General features: G+C 32.3%; 1 pseudogene; it reads right to left on the bottom strand.

Moving 5' to 3' along the window:
* Positions 1-5,477: 5,477 nt before the first annotated feature.
* LOC145267387 (5S ribosomal RNA) lies at positions 5,478-5,596 on the bottom strand (annotated as a pseudogene).
* Positions 5,597-18,626: the final 13,030 nt, after the last annotated feature.

Genomic DNA, 18,626 nt, shown 5'->3' with positions numbered 1-18,626 from the left:
GTTCAGAAAGCACGTAAACCGGAAATTGATATATATTATACTGATACTAAAAGAAAAACAAAGCCGTGCCAATAATTTTGAACAAGGGTTTTTTGCAATTATGTTTGTTGTTCCTTTGTTATTTATTTTTTCTAAAATCCGATTGCTGCATCGGAAAGGCCAGTTAAAAATACATAATATACTTTGTTATTTTCTTTAATTTAATCCCTTTTTTAGAATTTATTAGACAAAATTTAACTTTTATTTTACCGTGCCAATAAATATGATCATCACTGTATATATACACACATGTATATATATGTACATGTATATATGTGTGTGTGCAGAAATTTCAAACAATTTTGCAAGTTTACAAACTGAATAATTCTGTAGTGAACGCAAATATAAGTATCTATATATTAATACGATAACGTGTGTGTTATTTTCTGCGTCACGCTTACATCCGGGTGGTTTAATTGTTATGTCCTTTCATTTTTTGTAATAAATAATTTTACCAATAATTCTTCGTAAGTTCTGGTTTCGGTTTGGATTATACATTATTATCGATTGATGGCACTCAAGTCATTTAATTTCTTGATAAATAATTTTACTTAGAATTCTTCATAACGTTTTGCTTTCGGTTTCGATTATAGCTAATGGCACTCCAATAATCTATTTCTTAAAAATAATTTTGTCAAGTATTCTTCATAAGTCTTGGTTTTACATGTTTGGGATTCCGTTTCGATTCAAGTTGATGAGCCTAAGTCATATAGATATATTTTTTTTATTTTTGAAATCGCAACTTTATAATGTATAAAAATCGATAGAACATTAACTCTATAATAATATATACGAAATCTGCACGAATTAAAATATCATGTTTAAGCGTTCTTTACGACCAGGATTTACCGAGGTTCGTGCTAGTTGAGATAAATACTTGTGCAGTTTTTACAAAAAAAGCTACAATAATATTAGAGCGTCTCCATCTACAATTACGATCTACAGAATATATGAATGATTCCTCTGTGGAATTTCCAAATGTCCTGCTAGTTAATATTTATATTTATAGGACAATCTTAACCAGATGAAAAAGCTGGAGATTCGAGATAGAGTATTAATATGAGAAATTGAATTTAAACTCTGTAAATTAGAATTTACAAATGTATTATTCGCAAGGAATTCAAATTGAAAACTTAAAAGTGTTTCTTATTCGATTAAGGTTTAAAGAATGACTCTTATCCTCAGAGGGAAGTTGTTAACAAAATGATATCCTTACAAACTATATTTTTTCTTGTCAGCACATTAATTGAAATCTGCAAATCATGATCGAAGTCATATGTGTATGAAAGCTGATAATGCAGAAATGAATAGGTTAAAAGATTACTCCAAATGAAGTCCAGGCTCAATGTAGAAAAGTTGAAAAGTGTGGTATAATCCAAATAAAATGTTGATTAGTCAGATGTATACACATGAAATTGTAAAAGTCGAAGTGGTTGAATAGTAAATTCCAATTGTGAATTCCAAGATGTAAATATAGCATCCTTAAAATTGCTGTGAAAGTTTTTTTTTTTCCACTGGAAAAATATTAAATGATAAAACTATTGTTGGCCTGTTGATACGATATAAAAAAAAAACATGTATGCTTCTATCAGCCAAAGAAAAATCATGGAATGTTCATTTAACCTATAAATTTTGCATTATAAACACTTGCGGCTTGCTTTCATTTAACCACTGCAATGGCCCCATATATGGAGTGTATATATTTATAAAATAGAATCACTTCCGGACACATGCTTCGCCCTTACATATATATCACCAATAAAGGATTGTTTTCGAAGGGAAGCCTATGAAGAGAATATATTTTTTTATTTGTTTCGAAACGTACGTAAGCCGCAAAGGAAAAATATAGGCATTTACCATAATAGAAAAAAAGTAAAATAATAATTATGATTTTGAACTGATTCTTTCTCTAGTGATTAGAGTGCTACTAATCAGTATATATATATATATATATATATATATATATATATATATATATATATATATATATATATATATATATATATATATGATACCTTGGTTTGGACTGCATCGTTGTTTTATTTTTTTCGTGTTATTTTTTATTTTAACTACTGTATATTTTATTATATCTTATTCTATCTTTATCTTTATTCTATTATCTATCTATCTATCTATCTATCTATATATATATATATATATATATATATATATATATATATAGTCTTTGAAGTTTTTAACATTTGAAACCATACAAAAATTTACTTTTTATCATTCGTTAAAAAAAAAAAAATTTAGTCAGTAAGTCATTTAATCACCTGCAATCACTGCATCAACTCTCGAATTTACTATAATACCAATTTTTTATTTTTTTATTTTTTAAGGGATCATCAGTTGTTTACCATGAAACACTGTTTCGGGGATTTAAAAACAAAACAGTATATTACATCATGGCTCCCCAGCAGTGTTGATCAAACACAACCACCCTTAATCTTAGGAAGAAGACATGTTACAAAAATTGGATCCAAGTTCCTATTCTTAATTGCAATGTACTAACCTTTTCATAGTATAAAAATGAATTTCTTACCTGTGCGATTCATCAATTTCCACATTTAAAATGGATACATTTTTTAATTATCAGTCTTGTATTTATAAGATTTGGATTAATCCATTTAACTACTTATCACCCCCACTATAATTAGTAGTTTGTATATTTACATTCTTATTTATTTAAAATTAGATATATACAGAGTGGCCGAAAAGTCCCAGGACACTGGCCGAAAAGATGTTCGAAGTGCTTTCACAGAAAGATTTGGAAAGCCCGCGCCATCAAGAAGTAATCTGTATCTGTGGGAGAAGAAAGTTTTTGAAACAGGTAGCGTTCTGGATCAGGCAAGATGTGGCAGGCCTGAAACACGAAACACGTGTGCTGGTGTTCAAGAATCACTGCAACAGTCTCCCAAGAAATCCACCAGAAAACGTTCTGCTGAACTTGGAATACAAAGGGCTACCATGATCATATTTATTGGCACGGTAAAATAAAAGTTAAATTTTGTCTAATAAATTCTAAAAAAGGGATTAAATTAAAGAAAATAACAAAGTATATTATGTATTTTTAACTGGCCTTTCCGATGCAGCAATCGGACTTTAGAAAAAATAAACAACAAAGGAACAACAAACATAATTGCAAAAAACCCTTGTTCAAAATTATTGGCACGATTTATTTAATAATCAATTGTTTAGCCTTTGGCCTTGATTACCTTCCTCAGTCGCTTTTCATAGTTTACAACCAAGTTGTTGCACTCTTCAGTAGTAATTTTAGCCCACTCTTCCTGACAATAATCCTCCAATTGAATAAGATTCTTAGGCTTCCTTTGCATTACCCTCAATTTTAATGTTCTCCATAAATTTTCAATTTGATTAAGGTCTGGGCTTTTTGATGGCCACTCCAAAACATTAATATGATTGTCCTCAAGCCATTTCTTAGTCAGTTTAGCCGAATGCTTTGGGTCATTATCTTGCATGAACCACCAACGACGACCAAGTGAGAGCTCTTTAGCAGAGTCTTTCAGGTTTTCATCCAATATTTTAATATAATCTTCCTTTTTTATGCTACCTGTGACCTTAACAAGTCGCCCTGGTCCAGAGGCAGCAAAGGATCCCCAAAACATCAAACTGCCTCCACCGTGCTTCACTGTGGGTATGGTGTTCTTAGGCAGGAAAGCTTCGCCAGATTTTCTGTAAATATAAGACACTTTATTATGGCCAAATAACTCTATTTTCGTTTCGTCAGTCCATAGAACACGTTTCCAGAATGCAACATCTTTATCAATATGACGTTTTGCAAAGGCTAGCCTTGCTTTCAGGTGCATAGGCTTCAATAAGGGAGTCTTTCTCGGACGACATGCTTTTAAACCAGCTCTCTTCAAAACTCTACCAACTGTATGTCGAGATACATTCACTCCAGAGGTGCTCTGTTCATCAACAATCTCCCCAACAGAGATCCTTGGGTTTTGTTTTACTTGTCGAACAATTTTCCGTTCATCTCTTGGGGAAAGAATCCTTTTTCTCCCTCTACCCTCTAAACTCATAACGTGGCCTTGCGATTTGAACTTGTTTATTATGGCTCTAACAGTGGATTTGGGAAGGTTTAGCTTCTTTCAAATCTTATCATAGCCCTCCCCATTGGTATGGCATGCTACAACAAGCTTCCTGACGTCTTCGCTGTGTTCCTTAGTTTTAACCATGGCGATTGAAAATTATAATTTAGTCACTTATAATAGTTTAAATAAATCGCTATCTAAAAATTATCTGAAAAAAATTATTCACTGAATTAGCGTTAAACAAGCATAATATGGCTATAAAAAAGTTCAGAAAGCACGTAAACCGGAAATTGATTGATATTATACTGATACTAAAAGAAAAACAAAGCCGTGCCAATAATTTTGAACAAGGGTTTTTTGCAATTATGTTTGTTGTTCCTTTGTTATTTATTTTTTCTAAAATCCGATTGCTGCATCGGAAAGGCCAGTTAAAAATACATAATATACTTTGTTATTTTCTTTAATTTAATCCCTTTTTTAGAATTTATTAGACAAAATTTAACTTTTATTTTACCGTGCCAATAAATATGATCATCACTGTATATATAGATAGATAGATAGATAGATAGATAGATAGATATTGATATATATATATATATATATATATATATATATATATATATATATATATATATATATATATATATATATTGATATGATAGCGTGTGTGTTATTTTGTGTGTCACACTTAATTTTTTTTCTTCCGAATGACTGTCGTGTAATTGTTATGATCTTCCATTTCTTGTAATAAATAATTTCGCTAAGAACTCTTTAAAAGTTTTGATTTCTGTTTTAATTAGAGATGATGGCACTGAACTCGTCTATTTTTTTAATAAATGATTTTACCAAAAATTCTTCATAAGTTTTGATTTCGGTTTTGATTATAGCTCTAAAAACTCAAGTTATGTATATATATATATATATATATATATATATATATATATATATATATATATGTGTGTGTGTGTGTGTGTGTGTGTGTGTGTGTGTGTGTGTGTGCAGCATTTTTTCATTCAATCAAATATTATTAAATACAACGGAGACACTTTGCTTTATGATTCTCTTTCTCTTTTTTAATTTTTCGATTTTCCGTACAATCTTTTTAGATCAAAATCAAAAATATTAATAAAAGTCCCATAGTTGCTGCTGTTACGAACGCTTTCGATTCGTCCACGAATCATCTTCAGGTGTTGAAGGGCTGACGGAACAAGTGCAGTCAGCACCAACCCTATTCAGGGTTTAACCGGCTTCCTCCGAAGGAGGAAGTTTCATAGGAGTATGAAATTCACAAGCGGTCCCCAGTCGCATGTATATCCACGTTAGGGGAGATGACGTTAGGTTTTTGCAACGTTTTGCAGGGAGGTGTCGACGTCCTCCTACATACAGCACCTGAACTTCCCAAATTGGTCACCCATTTTAGTAATGACCAGGCTCAACGTTGCTTAACTTCGGTGATCTGACGGGAACCGGTGTGTCAACGTGATTATGCTATTCACACGAATTAAATAAAGGATTATGTTCGAAATTACGTGCAGATTTCCAAATTCTTCAGAAGTTTCTCGAGCTCGACAAGATATATGTGAAGAAGGCTGAGGGTTACATCGACCGAAATGTTATGAAAATAAGAAGATGAGAATAATATCCTGAAGAATACAAATAATAACGAATAATCAATCCTCGTCTCAAAAGGTCAGAACGTAACAGCCAATAAATATTTCCTACAATAACACTGTAATAGTATTGGTGAAGGTACATTATAAAGTGAATTGTTGACTTTATATGGAGTAAAGAAATCGACGAAAGATCGAAAAAATCAATAAAACAGAGAACAGTTTGGATCAACTTGCATGCTTCATAGGAACGTGATGAATTTCTTTATAAGCCACCTCACACGTTAAAAGATAGCTGAAGTAAGTACTGCAGTGTTGTTGTTTTTTTAATAAACAAAAACTCAAGTAAAGCTGACAATTTTTCGCCTGGGTATTCCCCCAATTTAAACTGAAACTTAAGATACTATGGTTGATCTGAAGGTTAGAATAAAAAAATATCCCGTTCTTAATAAATAATCGAACATATCTTTATCATAATTAATTACAAACAAGTTATCATTTCCTACACTGATGATTGCATAAGCATGACACATCGGTGCTTATAGGTATTAAATTTTTAATATTTATTGACAGCGTATTATAGTTATAAGTCCCTCTAAGAAGATTAAAGTAGAACGCTATTTAGTGAACTTAAAATAAAACGGTCAATTAGCATACATGCATCTTTCTAATCTTCCCATTTCTAGGATACTCTCATAGCCGTTGATTATGACAAGCCTGCTTGCATTGTTTCATGTGTAACCTCATGTAGTTTCCTTCAAATCTTAATTACTTGTGACTGAGGGAAAAATAATTAAACGTACTGTGCAGTTTTGGAACTACACGAAAACGATTACGTAAACAACCGGAAATAGCCGAATCAAAAACGAGACGGCTTTTTTGGAAATAAATAAATAAAAAAATATCCTGCAAAACTAATTTTATTGACTGGGTTCAAATCCGTCTCGAATTTCTATTTTATTGAGTTCGAGTCCATCTCGAATTACTACTTCCTGCACTGATGATTGCATAACCATGAAATATTTTTGAATATAGGTATAAAAACTGTGATATATATTACATGCGTGTGTGTAAGAGAGAAAGTGAGAAAGTGTATGTGAGAGAGAGAGAGAGAGGGAGAGAGAGAGAGCGTGTGTATGAGAGAGAGAAAGGAAGGAATTACGGTTCATCAAATTAGTTGGGTTCTCTATGTGACAATTTGTCAGTTCTTGACAGGTATATGTTCGCTCGAACTGCGTTTGTTTTAACATGCTATCAGTTTTTTTTGTTTTTTGTTTTTTTCGTATAAATAATGTAAAATAATAAAGGTGATCTATATTAGTAAGAGTTGAAGTTCCTCCTTGTTCACTTCTACAACCCATACCAAATAGACTTTTAACCTATCGCATCACAGACGGACAGGAAAGTGATAGTGTCGCTATTCCGTCGCTCCGTAAAAAACGGTGATCAACTTCGAATGTTATTGTTGTGCATTGTTATTCTCGAAGGCTTTAGCTAAGATAATGTGACGTATGAGATTCCATAGTTTCGTGAACTTTTTTCGTTGCTGTATTGTAAACTTCATATACAAAACAAATTGAAGATTTATGGATTTTTGTCGAGATAAAGATTGCACCGGAGAAACTGGTGACGCGCAGAGAAAACGTGAGGATAAATATAGAATTATATATATATATATATATATATATATATATACATATATATATATATACATATATATATATATACATATATATATATATATATATATATAGAGAGAGAGAGAGAGAGAGAGAGAGAGAGAGGGTACAGCAAAAATAAAATAGTAGCATTTTAGTACTCGCATAGACCACACACTTCGCATTTCTCCCTCCCACGTTTCTCTCTCTCTCTCTTTCTCTCTCTCTCTCTTTATTTATATATATATATATATATATATATATATATATATATATATATATATATATATAGTAATTTATAAAATATATTTGACGATTAAGCTACACTGAATATTCTGCGTTTCATCCAACTATGGGATTCGTCAGGCTTATATATAAAAAAAAAGGAGAACGTCCACCTAAAACCACTAACCTAGTTCTAAAACAGATCCTTTGTTTGATAAAATGCATGCCCATTGGCTGATAGGAAGGGGCGCGGTGGATACTAGAAAGCTGATTGGCTAACTAGAAATCCTCAACATATATAAAAAAAACAAGAAGCAACCACAGAATTCGCGTATAAGCCTGACGAATCCTATAGTTGGATGAAACGCAGAATATTCAGTGTAGCTTAATCGCCATATATATTTTATAAATTACTAACTAGCTCTACCTACGTATTGAGCACTTTTGAAGTAAATACTTAAAGTTTACGCATAAATCTATACTTTCGTATATTAAATTTATGTGAAAAAATGAAGTAGTTATATATATATATATATATATATATATAGTAATTTATAAAATATATATGGCGATTAATTACTAACTAGCTCTACCTACGTATTGAGCACTTTTGAAGTAAATACTTAAAGTTTACGCATAAATCTATACTTTCGTATATTAAATTTATGTGAGTAAATGAAGTATATATATATATATATATATATATATATATATATATATATATATATATATATATATACTAGTAGGCCGCCCGGCATTGCCCGGTCGTTCGATACGCTTAAATATGATATTTTGATTAATGCAAGTTTCCTATTTATTATTGTACTTGTAGGACCCGTTGCCCACCTCGTAAAAAATAAACTACGGTTGTTGTTGGTGGCCAACCCCCAACGCCCTAATGTTAAGAACGGCTTTCGGAATGGACACCCCCAACTTCCTCATATTAGAACGGCTTTCAGAATATACACTCTCAACCTCGCAATGGTAAGAATGGTTTTCGGAATAGACACCCCATTTTATGAGGGGGTGTCAAAGTATTTGCCCCAAATTCTACTCAGTTATGTAGCATCGTAGTGGGCGAAAAGTTTCTGATTCGTCAGATTCATCACTTTGATTATCTTCAGGCGAAACACTCTGGCCAATAGATCTTGTCGATTGATGTATGTTTGTCCAGGGAGAAGTTCATCTTGAATTTTCTTCCACTTTGGATTTGAAGTGAATGGGATAAACAGGTCTGGTTTTCCATAATTTCTGCCATAATTCATTGCATCTTTGGTCTTTTCATGCATCCACGCAAATTATATGTGAAGCTAAATGTAATATGCATATATGACCTATATAGTTATTTATATGATCTTTGAGATGGATGCTGGAATTTACTCTTAGCTTGTTTTAATGAGTTTTGATATATAAAAGCCTTTTTGCTTCAGTTTTTGCAAACCTATCACTGCAAATTAACAGAATAGATTTTGATTCTATGAAGATGATTGAAGGAATTATCTCTGATCATACATGAAACATATTTCGTGGTATTTCCAAACTTATTTGGGGTCAAGTGAAATGTAATGAAAGGAGTATACCCAACATTTTTTTTCTATTTTTAAATTATTTTTACTTAAAAATAATTTCTAATGCGGTCAATTAAACTATAAAAAAATATATGCGAAAAGTAAATACAATTTTATTTCTTGGCGTTTGAAATTTTTAAGAAATCATTTTTAAAGAATGTGTTTTATTTGTTAATAAATAATTCCAAATGTAGTATCTATCATAGAAAAAAGAATTTTAATTTTATTTTCGATGAATAATCAAAAATACAGTATCTGCTCTTTCCCCATCAGTTAAAGGAGTACAAATCTTTTCGACTGAGGTAATTCTTACCACTCACATTCTTCATTTATACATTATAAAATCAACTCAGTGTTTTATTTTGGCATACTGTATCTACCTCATAATTTAATTCTTTCATTTATTTAATTGTAATGAATGAATCGCCATCTAAAAGTCTTTTTTTCATAAAATATGGTTTAACTAAAATAATTTGTTTGGGAGTATTGTCGAAATTATTTAGGTGCCTGAAATAAAATTTGACCAATATTTTAATAATTTATAATAAAAAAAATTGAAGAGTTAAACTAAAGGCCTTTAATTAATTGTGATATTAAAAAAAATAGTTACTTCAAGGGAATAAAAACATACAGACAAAAAATAATAACAAATAGTTTAACCCTTCCATTTTATCATAAATTGTTTAAATATTGGTCAAATCCTATTTCGGTCACCTAAATTAGTTTCGACATTATTCACAAACAACTTATTTTTCTAAAACTATATTTTAGTAATAAAAATTAAAAACCATTCTGTGAAAGCCAGATAGACCCCATAATTTTATTATACCGCACTTGTTAAAACTGAAACACGCTTATCACAATATTCTTATGTGGATCTATATTAAAAAAAAATGTTAAACTGTAATATATTTCTATTCTATAGAGGTCAGGCGCGAATACAGTTAAGTTGTTAAGTGTGCCCATAAACGCATAAATGTAAACAGAGAGCACTTGCAGCATCTTTTATAACAGTACATGTAATTTAAACAATAAGAGAATGTGTCCTTCTATACTTAATTATATGGGCTACTTTTAAATGGGCCACGTTGTTATTACAAATTATATATATAGACTAGCAAAAGTACCTGTCGTTGACTGGGTTCAAAAACAGTCTACAGAAAATGGACTCTGATTTATGAAAGTATGATAGGTTATGAAAAGGAAGGGTTGTAAAGAGATAGCTTCGAATGTGGGGGTATCAAAAGCAAAGCAAATATGAGGAAAGTAAAAATAAAATAGATAAACCCCATAATTTATTATACCATAACTGTTCACACTGAAACACTTATCACAATATTCTGTGGATCTATATAAAAAAAAACCTTGTTAAACTTTGTGATATATTTCCATTCTATGGAGGTCAGGCGCGAACGAACTCCCCGTAATTTTATTATACCATATTTCTTCAAACTGAAACATAATTATCAAAGTATACTTACGCAGATAGATATGAAAAGTCTTTATTAAAGTTTCTGTCTATTTCCATTCTATGGAGGCCAGGCGCGAACGCAGACCCCACAACTTTATTATACCATAATTTTATCATCTCATATTTCTTCAAACTGTAACATGACTATCAAAGTATACTTACGCGGATAGCTATCAAAAGTCGTTGTTAAAGTTAGTGGCATATTTCCATTCTATTGAGGCCAGGCGCGAACGCACACCCCACAATATTATTATACCATCTCTGTTCACGCTGAAACATACTTATCAAAGTATTCATATGCGCATCTATATTAAAAACTCTTGTAAATGTTTTTTTTGTTTTGTTTTTTTTAGTTATTTATTTCCGTTCTTTGTGGACTGGGCGCGTACGCAGACCCCACAATTTTGATAAACCACCCCTGTTCAAAATGTAACATCCGCATTTTTGGTGCTGTATGCCTCTTCTATCATTGTATGTGGTCAGTTTATTAAAATAGAAAACAATAAAGGAGCCTATTCGTGTATAGACAGACACACACGTGTTCGCTTTATTATATATATATATATATATATATATATATATATATATATATATATATATATATATATATATATAGGTTGCATTTTTGTGATAAACATTATATTCTTTTTACTGGTTATCTTTTAAATACAAAAACTCCGCTACATTTTTACGGACCGTTTCGTTCACAGTATATCCTGGCTCTATAGAAAATTTTTCGTTATGAAAATACTATCTTTGAAAAAAAGGGAGGACACAGTCCTTAAACTGCAGTGCGGCTCCCGAGGGGCGGAGGTCACCTCAAACACATAAATCCGAGAATAATTTCCACCCCTGTTGCACCTACTCTCCTGCCAGATCTGGAATCTTCCCAGCACCGAAAAATTAAGCTCGTTTTGTAGTTTCCAGCTTCACGTGCACACGAGATTTTGCGAGAACGCACGTAATAAAATGCTGGCCGCCATATTTGTTTTTCCTTTTCTCGGCCTGAAATCACTCGCTGCACACCCACGGTAAGACTTCTATTTTTCTTACCACACGTTATAAGACTAATCGCTACACGTAACGAGCACCTCAACTGATATATATATATATATATATATATATATATATATATATATATATATATATGTATATGTATATATATATATATATATATATATACAAGGTGACCCCCGAAAAAAAAAAAGCTGAATGGAGGCCATCTAGAACATATGCTGTAGAATGGAGAAACATAGGCCAAAGACCCTTGTGTTTTGATCTGATGTTTTGAATATAATAAACTAGTTATGACCAAAGTTTCATTTCATTCTGACAAAACACTAAGAAACAGGATCTAATTAGATTTGAGGCCGGTTTTTTTAGTCACCCTGTATATATATATATATATATATATATATATATATATATATATATATATATATATATAGAGAGAGAGAGAGAGAGAGAGAGAGAGAGAGAGAGAAATGCATGCATGAAAAGCAATATAGTTCAGCTTAAACATGGAAAAGTAAAGGACTAGTTTAAACTGGAAAAGAAAAGGACAAAATATTCTAGTAAAAAATATAATAAATTTATAACTTAAAATATTGCAACATTAAGAATTGATTATAGATTGTTGTAAATTGAATTTTAAAAAATCTTAATGCTGCAATATTTTAAGTTATACATTTATTATATTTTTTACTAGAATATTTTGTTCTTTTCTTTTTCCAGTTTTAACAACTAGTCCTTTACTTTTCCATGTTTAAGCTTAACCATATTACATTTCACACTCGCATTTTTCTATAATCCATGATTTTTCCAGGTTTCCAATAAATTCACTTGTTTTTTGTTTAATTTAAGTTTTATTTATTTTTGCACCCATAAACACATAATTAAAAACAATGTATGCCACTCGTCTGCTTTCAATAAAATATCCCAAATTATGTCCCTTTCATGCTTTCAGTGAAACAGTGAGTTTCACAAGTTACTTTTTTTTGCGACAGTAGTCGCTGAAGCGACGACGTTGCTATGGAAACCTATCATAACAAGCGTCGCTCACGGCCTTACATATTTTACAATTTTGAACACCAGAAAACTCCTCATAACTTTTGGTTTAATGAAAGAAAATTGAAATTTAATATATATATATATATATATATATATATATATATATATATATATATATATATATATATATATATATATATATATATAGCTGAGCAGGTGATCTACAAACTGTTATAATTGTTTGAAATTTGGTCGAAAAATGAGTGAGAGGTGAAGCTTTAAAGCAGTTCTAAATGACTAAAACTGTCACTTAACCATATATTCAAACACTTCCATGTTTGAATTATATATATATATATATATATATATATATATATATATATATATATATATATATATATATATATAAGACCAAATGCAATGCGGAGAGAACCGGAATCATAAGAGTAAAGAAAAGGAAAAATAATAGATGGGTATGTTTTTCTTTTCTTTACTCTTGTGATTCCGGTCTTCTTTGCATTGCTTTTAGCTTTTAAAACTTCTATATATTTCTTTACCAGCAATGCTTCAAGCAAACTACTGTTTGCTTATATATATATATATATATGTATATATATATATATATATATATATATATATAATATTTGTAGGGTTGTTGATTCTAGGGTTAGTTCTATAAAACTGCCGTATTTATCGGAGAGTGTTCAATAATACGTGAGGTTTTATTTCAGTATTAATTAAATTTTTGCAAAAAAAACTTGGCTAGACATGTGTATGCACGCTTCATTTACGACGTTATTCAAAGTTTAGTGTCATCAGCCTGCTGACAGATAATCTTTGTCAGTTGCTTTATTATGGTAAACCTGTAATAACGCCGTAGCGAAGACATGTATGTATATATGTAGCTAAATTTTTATATTAATAAAAAGGTATACCATGCATGTGTGTATGTGTGCAGCTCATTTTGCAACTCCTGCTGTCATATTCAAAAAGTAAAATATATAAACAAAATGGTGGAATAATCCTCAGCCCCATCGCTACCTGTCCATCTCGCGTGGCTCTTGGATATGATGCGACACTATCGCGTATAATGCTTTCCAATTTTGTCTAATCTCAGGCACTAATGCCGAGGTCTCGGTCCTCAACACAAATAGAAACTATTCACATTCTCCTTAGCCGAGGAGTAAAGACCAACGTCCGTCTGTCCACTTTCAACAAGCCTTCCAGCCGTCCACTCACCCGCCATCACGACTTCATTTCCCTCGAAAACTGCGAAAAAGTAACCCTCATCCGAAACATGATCCTCAACAGTCCGCTCTCTTTTTAAATTTCCATCTAACCCTAACCCTAACCCTAACCCAACAAGTCCTCTGCTGCCTCTACACCTCCCTCTTTTCTCCATCTCCTCCAAAAAAAAAATGTTGCAGATACGACACGAGACCACACATCTATCCTTATTTCCCACCACCGACTGGGCATCAGATGTCCGAAATAGTTAGTAAATGCGTCCACAACTCTTAATGGTAGCTTCGTCCGTCGATTGGTCTGATCGGTTGCAGTTTGAAAAACACATTTTCTCACATTGTCACGTTTGAATTAATATTTTATTACTCTGTCACCTTCAAGTATTAACTAGTATTTTCGTCGCTCTGCCACGCTTACGTTTAAAATTTCATTGTTCTTAGTCTGTACACCTAAAGTTTAAAATATCATTTTATTAATATGTCAAGCTTAGGTTTAAAATATCATTTTTGTTAGTCTGTCAAGCTGAAGATTTAATTATAATATTTACTAACCCGTCATGGTTAAATTTTAAATAGCATTTCCTTAGTCTGTCAAGTTTAAATTTAAAATATAAATTTCTTAGCCTGTCGCGTTTAAGTTTCAAATACAATATTTAGTACTCTATATCAATATTTAGTTACGCTTAAGTTTGAAATAATATTCTCGTTAGTACGTCATGTTTGAGTTTTAGACAACATTTTGTCTGATATGCTTAAGTCTGAAAAATTATTTTTAGTTTGTCATCTTCAGAATTTCATGTTCAGAATTTGAAGGATTTCATCGCAGTTATTTTTATTTTTAAGTTTGAAATATATTTTTCGTTAGTCTGCCATGTTCAAGTTTTAAGTAGCATTTTCTTTGGCCTGTAATGTTTAAGTTTGAAATATAATTTTTGTTAGTCTGTCATTATTCATCGGTATTAAATGACGTCTTTTAGTCATTCAGTATTAAGTTTCAAATGTAATTGTCAGATTGTCTGTCACGTAAAATGTTTCAGTTTTACATATCAAAGATTGTAAGTTTGTCACTTTAAATTTGAAATATAATTACACTTAATTTTGAAATATCAGTCTCGTTCGTTTGTCAATTTTAATTTTGCTAGTCTGTCATGCTTAAGTTTGAAATAACACTTTCATCGTTAAACGCACATATTAAAAGGGCGTATCTCATAAATATCAACCCTTATCAAAACCGTCCCACTCCACTGACTTTTGTTTTCCTTTTCTAACTCTTTTATAGGACAGCTGTCACTAATATCACTATAATTACAGTCATTGCAACTAAATCTCCTGCGTGAAGTAATGACGTTTGGCAATCGACTGCAAAACGGGAACTACGCCACCGGAAATCCGAGTTCAAATACCTTTGAATTATCCACGGAAACATCAAATTCTGGCATTCTTTGGGTTATATTTTGAAAAAGAGATGTTATTCTTGAAATATCTAATACATTAACCATTCTGATTATATGAGACAATGAGTTCATGTTTAATGATTTGTATTTGGGATTGATTTTGAAAATAAATAGATGAGGATTTATAAAGCCAACAAGATATTCGTTTGTTTGTCTGTTTTCGTTCTTACGTCACATCATGTCACTACACCAGTGTTTTCAATGGCTACAGCTTTTTTATATATAATTGTTTATGAACAATGCTTTTTTATATATAATTGTTTATGAACAATGCTTCAACCAAACTACTTTTCCTTTATATGTGCGTGTGTTTGTACGTGTATCTATTTATTTATGTATGTATGTGTGGATGTATATATATATAGAGAGAGAGAGTGGGACAGAGAAAAGTGAAAGTGTCTGTCTGTGTTTTTGCCTGTGTGTCTGTCTGTCTGTGTGTCTGTCTGTCTGTCTGTGTACATTTCCCGACACAATAACTAATTTTCAGTCTACAGACTCGAAATTTGCTATACCGGCTATTGAGATTTGGGAAAATCTTTGTAATCCGTTTTCGGCCAGAAATTTGGCTGTTAAGGGGTCAAAGTTCTGTAACATCATCTTTGTATAGATACTCCCTCAGAAATTTGTCTGTAACAAATAGTCTTGTGGCGATGAAAAAGTTGTGACGCGTGTAGGCCTGAAATGCTGGAAGCATGTAATAATTGATCTGCCATCATTATATGTATGTATGTATCTATGTATGTATGTACATGTGTATGTATGTTTATATATGTATATGTGTACGTGTGTATGCCTATCTATGTGTATATATATGTATATATGTATATCTGTATATATGTTTGTGTGTATGTATGTATATATGTATATATATGTTTGTATGTATGCATATGTATGTGTATATATGCATGTATATGTATGTGTATAAATGCATATATATGTATGTGTATTTATATGTAGGTATATATATATATATATATATGTATGTGTGTATGTATGTCTATATGCATATATGTGCACGTATTTGTATGTGTGTATGTATTTGTATATGTGTGTATATGTGTATGTATATGTATGTATATATGTATGTATGCATGTGTGTATGTATGTGTATGTATGTGTATGTGTAAGTATGTGTATTATGTATTGTGTATGTGCGTATCTATATATGTATATATGTGTTTATTTTTATAAATATGTATGTGTATATGTGTGTATGTGTATGTATGTGTATATATGTATGTATCCGTGTATGTATCTTCCGTCAGGTCTTACGTCAGGTCTTTGTGTCAGGTCATGTCATATGCTACTGGTACCATGTAACCCAGTACTACCTGCCTCATGGTCGGGTCACCGGCGACTAAACTGGTTCCCCCACCAGACTTGTTTGGTGAGGAGGGCGGCTAGTCTCCCTGGAGGATTAAAAACAAGACCTTCCAGAGGGCGAATGAACTCTTTTTCTGGGTCAACGGCCAACTAGCACCGTGCATATTTGTGTGTGTGTATATGTGTATTGGGGTGGAGAGGGCTCCCGTAAGCCGTGGTGAAGGCAACCTTTCTAGGAGAAGCAAATCTCTGATTTAAAAAACCATAAAGCGGAAGATCAGTACCCGCATTAAGCTGGTCTGCAGTTTAATTTGTTGCTGGCTATCTTGCTCTTGCTTGTTGCTGGATCTCAACATTTTGAACCGAGAGAGAGACTTAGCTGTCGTACAAAGCTAAGACTCTGTAACATCATCTTTGTATAGATACTCCCTCAGGCATTTGGGCTCATGGATTTTAAATGTCTGAGGGAGTGGCACTCGTCTGACAAGACGTTGCAATCATCATCATCATGTATCTTCCGTAGCCCAGAGAACCTGTTGTTGCAAATACTCTTTGCTTCTGTTTGCTGCACGCAGGCAACCCCATCTTCCGTCGCCCAGAGAGCCTCAGTTATTTCAAATACTCTTTGCTTTTGTCTGCTGCGTGCGTGGGAGCATTATCCTGTATAAAAAGAATGGTTGTTTTGAACGTCAACTTTTGCTCCTTCGGCCATAATTCAAAATACTCCTTCAGAAAAGCTATGTAAGCATTTGACGTCATTTTTTACGCCTTCTGGGACTCTCCATGGGCCAACTAATGTACCTCCGATAATGCCAGCCCAAATCATTATCTCACCACCACCTTGTTGGTGCCTTACACGCTGATGACGATGTCGTCCATCTAGGACGCATCCCTTACTCCAGCCATCTGGGCCAAAAAGAGTGACACGCACTTCATTCGTGAACAAAACTTTGGAAAAATCCGTTTTCATGTTGTCCTCTGACCATTTCAATCGGTTGTATGTGATGTTACTTTAATGGAGGCTTTGTCACAGGCTTAACAGGCTTTGCCACTTCTTTCAGGAGACATCGAGTACTTTTTGAGACATTCTTCAATCCGGTTAAGTCAACGAATTCTTGACTTGTCTGCCCAGGGGGTCTTTACAACGTTTAATTTGAAGTAGAGAACGGCGTAAAACAACGCTAGATTTACTTTTATCAGCTCTCATACGTATATATTTATAGGGTCGTTGAGAAAGTTCTTTACAGTTTGGTGATACCTTCCTATCATTTTCGATATTTCGAGGGTAGTTTTACCTTTTAATAGCTGTTCTGTAATAGTACTCTTATCAGAACTACTCAAACCACCTTTACGACCCATTTTATTGACGAAACAAACTGCCTTGTAAATAATTTGACACACCGTGGATCCGGCAATTTTAATGGCAAGTTGTTTACATTGCGCAGAACAGTACGAAAATTTCACAGTACGCGCACCTCAGCATTGCCAACTTTTCCGAAGCTTTTGATATGAAACTACCGGTAAGTTTCTGAAACTGGTAAAAAAAATGTTATCTCGTTAATAATTTGACACACAGTGTAATACAGCTTTTGATCGAGATATAACCCTCTTTTTGTTCAGTATTTTCCGACCGTTAACGTAAACAGTCAGACCCTAACTCTTATTCTAAACGTAATCAATTTTTGTTTGTTTCAAAAAGTAAAATAATCTGTAAAAATCTTTGTTACAAAAAAAAATGAAACTAAATATATTTCTTTTAATTTAAATTAAATAAACATACGGTTAAGTTTTTTCGTTTGTTTTTATGTTAGAAATCAGCCTAATTTTCATTTTGACGCCGGTTCGTTTTTTATTCGTCTTTACTTGGCTATTTACGTATTTCGGCGTCGCTAAAATGTGGTTTTATATACTAGGGGCATGCAATAAGTAATGCCCTTGACCCACTTCCTATAGCAGTAGAGCA

The sequence above is a fragment of the Euprymna scolopes genome, chromosome 42, assembly GCF_053919585.1.
Source record: "Euprymna scolopes isolate OS-2025 chromosome 42, ASM5391958v1, whole genome shotgun sequence".
Taxonomy (NCBI): Eukaryota; Metazoa; Mollusca; class Cephalopoda; order Sepiida; family Sepiolidae; genus Euprymna; species Euprymna scolopes.
The sequence above is the reverse complement of the archived record's forward strand: the minus strand, read 5'-3'. Positions and strand labels throughout refer to the sequence as shown.